General features: G+C 35.3%; 1 non-coding gene across 1 annotated transcript; it reads right to left on the bottom strand.

Annotated features, from left to right (window-relative positions):
- Positions 1-6,088: 6,088 nt before the first annotated feature.
- LOC112661939 (U6 spliceosomal RNA) lies at positions 6,089-6,193 on the bottom strand. The gene has a single exon (XR_003138097.1). It is a non-coding gene; the product is annotated as a U6 spliceosomal RNA (small nuclear RNA).
- Between the last annotated feature and the right edge of the window lie 2,514 nt (positions 6,194-8,707).

Raw genomic sequence — 8,707 nt, 5'->3', positions numbered from 1 at the left:
GAAGTCTTTACCTGGTTTGGATTCCTAGACCATGTTCAAATTAGTGTAGTTTCTTTGCTACTTATTCAACAGAGGAGGCAGCATCTGTTTTACTCTGAACATTCTTATTATCTGTACTACTAGTCTTTGAATCACACTAAATTATTTTTCTAGCCTTGAGGTCTGTGCCTTTCACATTCTGCAGACCATCACACAATTTCCCCCATTTTTTTTTTTCTTAGCAAATTTGTCTTGGGTAATTTATGCTTCATTTGTATTTCCATGAATAAAATAATCTGACTCATTCATCATTTTGATTGCTATCCTTTGGAACACTTCCTTATATTTAAACTATTCTGGATTAGAGAAACCTCAGTACTTTCCTGAAAATAAGAGCGATCTCCATTTCATGAACAAGTTATGTTCCAAAAGGGTAGGGATCATGTCACAGCTGGAGTTTCAGTCCTAAGGCTAGCTCACCAATCATGTTGTATACCAAAAGTATTATGTCAATAATGCTGTGAAATTTAACAACGCATACTTAAATGTCTCTATGAAAAGTCTTACATTTTTAGTTTGGGTTGGCAATATTGCATCATCTTTTACTGTGATGGAATTATGGAAGTCTCCCTGACACTCCTATCTTTTAGCAAGAAGAAAGGAAAATCTTTCTAAATTAATTTTTCTAAGTATCACTAAGGGCCAGTTTAGTGATTTAAGTAGCTGAAGTGTTGGAGAGAAAACTCACTTTTTGGCACTGGATTCTGACCTTAATTTCTTCTTTTCGTTCTTTCTTTCTGTCTTTCTTTATTCATCTGCTTTCTTTCACAGCACCATCTATGGCTTAGAAGTAAAGTTTCTGTTCATGATGGCCTAACATAGAAGAAAAATAGTGGTTTTTTTCTTTAATCTCCTTTTCTAAAACAAACAAAATTCTTTCTCATTATTTCTTTGTCATTTGTAGGAATAAGGCAATAACTGTCCTTTTTTAAAGCAACATTACCCTTCTTTCACTTAGTGATTTTATTTTTTTAAGTTTTTTTTTTCACTTAATGATTTTAGAGGTACATATGGATGGTAGAAAGTAATCTCTGTACAAAAAGGGCTTAAAGGACATCAATCCACATTTTGGTGGAAAACCAGTCATAGGCCATGCTGCAGAGTCACCAAAGGCACTAACTCTGGGGATGCCTGGGTGGCTGAGTGGTTGAGCATCTGCCTTTGGCTCCGGTTGTGATCCTGGGGTCATGGGCTTGAGTCCTGCATCAGGCTCACTGCAGGGAGCCTCCTTCTCCCTCTGCTTATGTCTCTGCCTCTCTCTAAGTGTCTCTCATGAATAAAATAAATAAAAAGCCTTAAAAAAAAAAAAAGGTACTAACTCTGGGATGGGAGGAGCTTTTATGGAATCTGGCATAAGAACTGATAAGGACAGTGCAATGGGAATGACCAGATCTAGGAGGGGAGCAGAGTGGAGGTATGGTAACTTACTGAGATTTAGCACTTCATTCTTTAGATTTTTTTTTTTTTCTATTCTGACCTTAACTAAGAGAAAGGCTGAGAAGTACAGAAGATGGATCAATAGGACAAAATATTAGGTTTAAGCCAAGGAGAAAAGGGAAGGTAGAAGAATTTTCAAGATATTTTCCTATTTTGGATGTGTATCTGCATCATCTCAGGCTTGTTTTCCTTGAAGAGCTTTGAATATCCTTTATATCTCATCAGCAGTTTCCTTCCTCCTTTAAAAGGTATCTTAAGACATGGTTTGTGCTCAGTTAACTCTGTTTTTGTGGAATTCAACTTTAAATTCATAGAAATTATATTCATTGAGTGCTTATGTATAGTAGGTGCCATTTCAGAACCTATGAGTAGGTCAGTGTGCTTACACTGGGGCCCTTGAAGTTCATGAATTTATAAACCACATTAAAAAGCATGATCCCTGGAACATTCACTTCAGGCGAAACAAAGCGACCTGAGGTCATTTGTGATGCATGTGAATAAGCAAAATTAAACAAATTTATTTTGCTGCAGAATTCTACTGATTTCTTAACATGATACACGTAACTCTCCAAAAGGGAAGTGCAGTGTTCATCCCTCAAAGATATTTTTAGCCAGAGAATTCTTTTTAAACACTACTTCCAAGAACTAGGACAGTTTGGAATACAATATGTGAAATGCGGAAATATATTTCATTTTAGTATCATTTTCCCACATGTTTTAAGGCTAGGCCTTTTCTAAAACATAAATCTAAGAGCTCAAAGAAAAAAGTCTTTATTTTTTTGGTATTTGTCATGCTGCAATTTTATCAGCATTACTTATTTGAAATCAACTGGAGAATTTATTTGGAAAAAAAGGGTTCTATAACAAAAAAATATGATAACCACTAATCTAGCCAAGTGCCTCATTTTTGTAAGTTAGAAAACTTGAGGCCAGACATTCCTTGAAGTGATTAATTATAGATCTTATAAAAGCTAAGGCTCAGAACCCTAGTCCAGTATTCTTTTGTATTCCCCAAACTACAGTATGTCCAGGAAAGCTCAGATATAGTAAAAATGGGCTGTAATACATAACCCACTCAGTGACAACAAAATTTAGTTCTTCCCAGCCTATTCCTCAAGAGTATTTGCTTATTTATTTCATGCACATAATTTTTTCTCATTGAAATAAGGTGCTTCACTGATATTTTATTCTTATACAATCTGTACTTCATTGGACTAATACATATTCAATAATATTTTAATTAAATTCTGTAATATTTTTCTCTCTCAAAGTAATTACACCAATGTCTGTTAAGTAACCTTTTTGCTGCATATGCCTATTGTTCTTTATTTCTTATGGCTCCATTTTCTCACTCTTGGCTTAAAATTCTCAACTGCCAGTCATTGTGATTAAGGAGCATGATTATGGGCTTTGGAGTGAATCACAACTGTTCTTGAATTCCAGCTCCATTTACAAGGTATGTGACCTTGGGCAGATGACAAAACTTCTATGAGTCTAAATTTTCTCAATAGAAATAAGGTGTGATGTCAGCTTCATGGGTTACCACAAAGTTCACAGATTTTTCTGTTCAGACCTTGGACAAAGTCTTAAACCCCAGGTCCATTCTTTTTGATTTTCCTTCCATCTCTCCCTTTCCTTTCTCCCTCCATCCTTTCCTTCCCACTTCCATCCCCGCATTATAGCAAACGAAACCTAAAGTGTCCATTGGTGGTATCGTTGGTTGCTTTTGGGGATGTCTTTCCCCAACCTGAGTTGAATTGGACACAAATTCTCCAACCATTAGGCTATTTTATAATCTAAAGGACAAGGCTTTTTTTACTCTAAAGCAAATCACTTCATAAAAGTAGATGAGAAAACACAAATAGGTCACAGGAACATTGGAAAGCTATAATTATAGTTTTATAGTTTTTTGTTATTTTGTTAATAGTTTTCGTACCTGTTCTAGAGATACCAACTCATTTCCTTTCTTACCATTTTGAAGTCTATATTAGACTTCTGTTTTCAGCTTTCCTTTCTAAAGGTAGAATTTTTCAGATTGTACTCCTTCTTTAATTTTACTCAGGGAATGAAACAGACATTCTAACCCATCATATTAGACGTATCCTGATCAGTCATCAGTCACCTCTTATTTCTAATGGGGTCTAGGCATTCTTGAGAATCTCTGCACAGTGTACCTTCCACCTCAACAGACCACTCCAAAGGATCATTACCCTTCATCCTCATGGGATTGAACAAGACAGCATGTTGTCTATATGGCATTTTGCCAGGGTCATAGTATGTCGTCAGGAAATGTTAGTTTTCCCTTTCCCTCATTCCAAAGTGGGAGGAGAACAGAAACTGTCACCAATTCCATGTAAAGAAAATTATTAGTGACTAATTCTGTGAACTAATTTATATTATAGTTTAATTTAGCTTTCATACCACTTTTCCACGTGCATCTGACTGCTCTAAGGTGGGCTTTTACTACCTCTACTTTTTGGGAAGCTTTACTGCTAGCACCTTCCCTTACCTGCATTTTTTATTCATTTTTTTCTTGATATTTTTTTTTTTTCTGTTTGAACTTATCACTTGACTATGCCTTTTTCTCTCTTTTCTATATAGTCTTCAAGATGCCACTTTGCCTAAAATATCAATCTTGTGGTTTGTATACAGCTCTTGTACATTGGTAAGAGTTCTCCATGATTTTCTATCCTCATCTCAATACATTTATTCTTGGGTTTTATGAGCCAGGAACAGCTGAATCACATCAACCCATATGAACATCAGGGTTGCTTTATCAACTTTCCCTCATATATTCTCCCACAATTGGCCCACGATGCTATATGCCATGCAGGTAGAATGATAGAGCCCTAACGAGAGTAATTATAGCCACATCTTTCAAAACTAAACAGCTGTGTTATATTCAAACTCCATTACATATAAATGAGAAAGCTTGCATTTGGACACTTGTCTGTGTTTTGCTTCCAGGGAGTATCTAGATACCCAACTCTTTGCTCATTTATGAAGACATTCTGCCTTTAAAAACATTTAGATAGGAAAATTTTGCTGCAGCTATTACAAAAGTTGAAATTGAAGCCAAAACATTCAAGCCAACATTCATGCAAGTATATCCTTTGCTGTACAGTTAGAATTTGGAATAATTACGTCACTTATGAAAGATAGTGTGTTCCAAATGGTACTGTATAAATTTCCATTTGCTATTGTATAGAATCAGTTAAATGATAGTTAAAATTGAGCAAGTTAGCTAAATTAAGAATAGGGGGACTATAACATTGTTAAAGCATTTTGTCATTTTAAATCCTAAATTTTCATGTTTCCCTAGCAGCAGAGGTCATTGGCATTATAATATTTTCTTTTGTCCCCTTGGGTTGTTGCTGCCATCAAAATTACATCATTTTAAAGAGCTCTAAGCAGCTGAGAAGCTCAACAAATGACCTGTAGCTTCTTCTACTGTTATTACATGTTGAAGTGGAAATCAGTTCCTTGCGTCAAATTTTCTAGTATGAAAAGAAAAAATTTATCTTTTGTCAAAGTAACTAAGAAAATCACTAAAGAGCCTATATAACTTTAGTCTTATTAGACACTCATTGGAATATCTTTAGTGAGATTCAGAGAGAAAGTAAGAGAAAATGTTAAGAACTGGTTTATATAGATTCTGGTCCCTCAGAGGGAGGTTAGCACTTTATATTAGGAAGTCTAGTTATCACTTTATGTATTCTTAGAAACTTAAAAATGTAGGACAGAACTACTGAAAGAGCCATGACATTCTATAATTTGGATAGTAAAAGAAAATATATCTGAAGGATCTGGGATTCTTTCATGTTCAAATAGTGCCTTAGAACTAGTGGTGAAGAGAGACCATAAAGATTCAGTGGAATTTCTCTCTTATTAAGCATGCTGCATTTCTTTATATTCCTTCACATGTTGTTCTTCAGTGCTTCTGTTATCAGAATTCTGTTCCATAGATGAAGGCACTTTCCTACCCTCTCATTGAGCTCAGCAAGATTTTTTTTGCAACTTGTGATTTTTTTAGTTGTTTTGATTTTATTTACATTTAATTTGCTAACATATAACACCCAGTGCTCATTCCATCAAGTGCCCTCCTTAGTGCCCATCCCCCAGTTACCCCACCCCCCACCCTTCTGTTTCCCAGAGTTAGGAGCCTCTCATGGTTTGTCTTCCTCTCTAATTTTTCCCCACTCAGTTTCCCTACTTTCTCTTATAGCCCCTTTCAGTACTTTTTTATATTCCACATGAGTGAAACCATATGATAATTGTCTTTCTCTGATTGACTTATTTCACTCAGCACCATACCCTCCATTTGTCAAAGCAAATGGTAGGTATTCATCACTTCTGTTGACTAATATTCCATTGTGGGTATATATAGATATAGATATAGACATAGACATAGACATAGATATAGATATAGATATAGATATATAGATCTACATCTGTATCTTTGGGGTAAATACCCAGTAGTGCAATTGCTGGGTCATAGGGTAGCTCTATTTTTATCCTCTTGAGGAATTTCCACACTACACCAGCTTGCATTCCCATCAACAGTGCAAGAGGGTTCCTCTTTCTCCACATCCTTGCCAATATTTGTTGTTTCAAAAATATGGAAGGCTTCATGAATTTGCATGTCATCCTTTGCACAGGGGCCATGCTAATCTCTGTATTGTTCCAATTTTAGTATATGTGCTGCCGAAGTAAGCACAACTTGCAATTTTTTTTGTATAAGAAAGCTTGTTATTAAGTCTACTTATGAGACATAAACAAACATGATTTTACATTTATACAAAACTTGTAATTGAAAATGTGAAAGTGTGACACTAAGGGTAAACCTCCCATGAACCTATTTTTAGACTGTTCATGAATCTTAAAATGAAGAGGTACCCCTGCCATGATGAGTACCGAATGTTGTAAAGAATTGTTAAATCATATATTGTACACCTGAAACTAATATACCACTGTATGTTAACTGTATTGGCATTAAATTAAAAATATGCAATAAAATTAAAGAAAAAGATATATCCTCTTTCCCTTCCCCAGTGCTTAATCGTGGGAACTTTCTAGTCACAAAGACTAGCAAAATGAATTTGTTCATGATCCCTTCTTGGTGGTACTGTATAAACTAAACCTGTAAGTCTTTTGAAGTTTACCCCCCCCCCTTTTTTAGGTTGTTGGTTTGGAGTTCTGACTTTGTTGGTTGTGAAAATTCCCAAACTGCATGTGAATACTTGACAGATAATGACTATATATACTACAAGAACAGACATAAAATATGATTCCATCTAAATCTGTCAACTTAGACCATAATTAGTATAATTCTATATTGTTTTAGTTGCATTACATCATTTAGTTTTAAAGCAAACAAATATTTCATCAGAAGAAAAATGTGTAAATGTTGAGTCAGCAGAGCCTAGAGCAATTTCCTGTGCCTCAATGTCAAGGAAATCTTGCAGAGACAAGTGTTTTAGAAATTTCTGAAATAAAGCTAAAATAACAAGGGCAAATGTCACATTGCTTTATTCAATTGAAATAAAAGGGAAGAGCTCTTGTTGTAAAGATTGTAGCAAAAAAGAGACATCATGGGAGGTATATATTTCAATGAATGTAGCATGCTAAACATATTTGGAGCATGCAACATGTAGCATCAAAGAAGAGGTTAGAAACTATAAGAATTTGACTTTTTGGATTACTTTGCAGTGCTTTTCATTTTCAAAAAAGGAACAGACAATGTGTTTCCAGGGAATTCCCGTCTCTTTTGGATGGTATTTGGTGTGGATCCTGAAGTATGTCATCACTATCCCTTGATAAAGAAGTATGTCTTTTTAAAGCAAAGGGCAACCTTCTGCAGCTAGATAATCATATATTTTTCTTTGAAGACTGGGTGCAAGGATGGCCACTTTATCCTCTGGGAATGGCTGTGTACTTTTGGATTCTCCCACACTCTGGGAATTGTCCTTAGGCAACTTTGGATGGATCCATGCTGGGCTTTTGAGGGTAGAGTTTTAAAGCTCAGAAGAGAAGGTTGAAAAACAATCTTTTTCATCTCCAAATGAAAATGCAAGGAGTTTTTTTTTAAACAGAATGTAATTAGCCTAAGTGGAATTGGGCCAAGAAAGAAGCATTAACAGGCTAAATGTGCCCCCAGTTCTTGGAGGATTTCAAAGATGGGCTCATTCTTAACTGTCATGAAGAAAAGGTGTAGTAGCATTTATAAAAGTCTAAAATAGGTAAATGGGAGACATGAAAAGAAACAGTTCAATTTTCTCACAAAGATGACAACTGAAGCTAGCCAACCCCTCCCCAGTCTAAAAATCCATGTGACTAATTTTTCTAAGCAGTCACTGGAATGTTCCTGCTGGGAACAGGACAGATAATATATGTAGCTGGCACTGTCAACCGAGAGAAACTATTGTTCCAATTGGGGGAATGGAGGCCAACTCCCTTCAAGACTTAAAGAAAAGCTAATGTAAGACACATCTAAAGTAACTGAAATGAGAAAGGGGGAAAAAAATCTCAAATTAACTATGCAGTGTGCCAACTGACCAAATGTAAAACAAAACAAAACAAAATAATCTCTTTCCCTCAAACTAAAAAAGAAGAAAAAAGAACATTTGTCTTTGTGCTTGCTCTGTGTTCATTTTGGCTTGCTTCAGATACTTTTCCAAGTTTAAGTTTGAAACTTGATGACTCCCAGGAGCAGAAATGTTCTTTCCTAGGTGTCATTTTTATCTATCTCTGTCAAGCCCTTTAATAAGAAAGAAATCAAGGAGAACCGTCATTTAAGAGAAGGGAAAAAAAGGATACAGTAGATGGTTGACTCCAGAATAAAAGGTAGTAGAAATATAGTAAATTTACCTAAAGAAGGAGGATTTCTTTGGGTGATAGAAAGGTCTGAGAACAGTGCCTTTTAAAATACGACATCTGGAACTCACTAGAATTAACTACTTTATGGGGAAAAAAACCTCTCCAGATTAAAAAAAAAATTCCTCCTACCCAGATTTTTTTTTTAACTGCCTGCTTTTTCATTTTAGGTAAAAAGACAGTCAGAGTTTTGGAGATAAAGATGTGTTTATGTGCTTTTGTAACTCAAAGGCAATTTTGATTTTAATATCAAACCCTTTCAGACTTTGGCTTGTCATGAGAGCAAATGCCCCAGAGTGTTTGTTTTAGTCTTTAATTGAACCGCTTATATGTGAAACTTGAAAGAGATCTTTACTGT

Source organism: Canis lupus, chromosome 31, assembly GCF_003254725.2.
Source record: "Canis lupus dingo isolate Sandy chromosome 31, ASM325472v2, whole genome shotgun sequence".
Lineage (NCBI taxonomy): Eukaryota > Metazoa > Chordata > Mammalia > Carnivora > Canidae > Canis > Canis lupus.
Note: the sequence above shows the minus strand (reverse complement) of the source record. Positions and strands in the feature narration are given on the sequence as shown.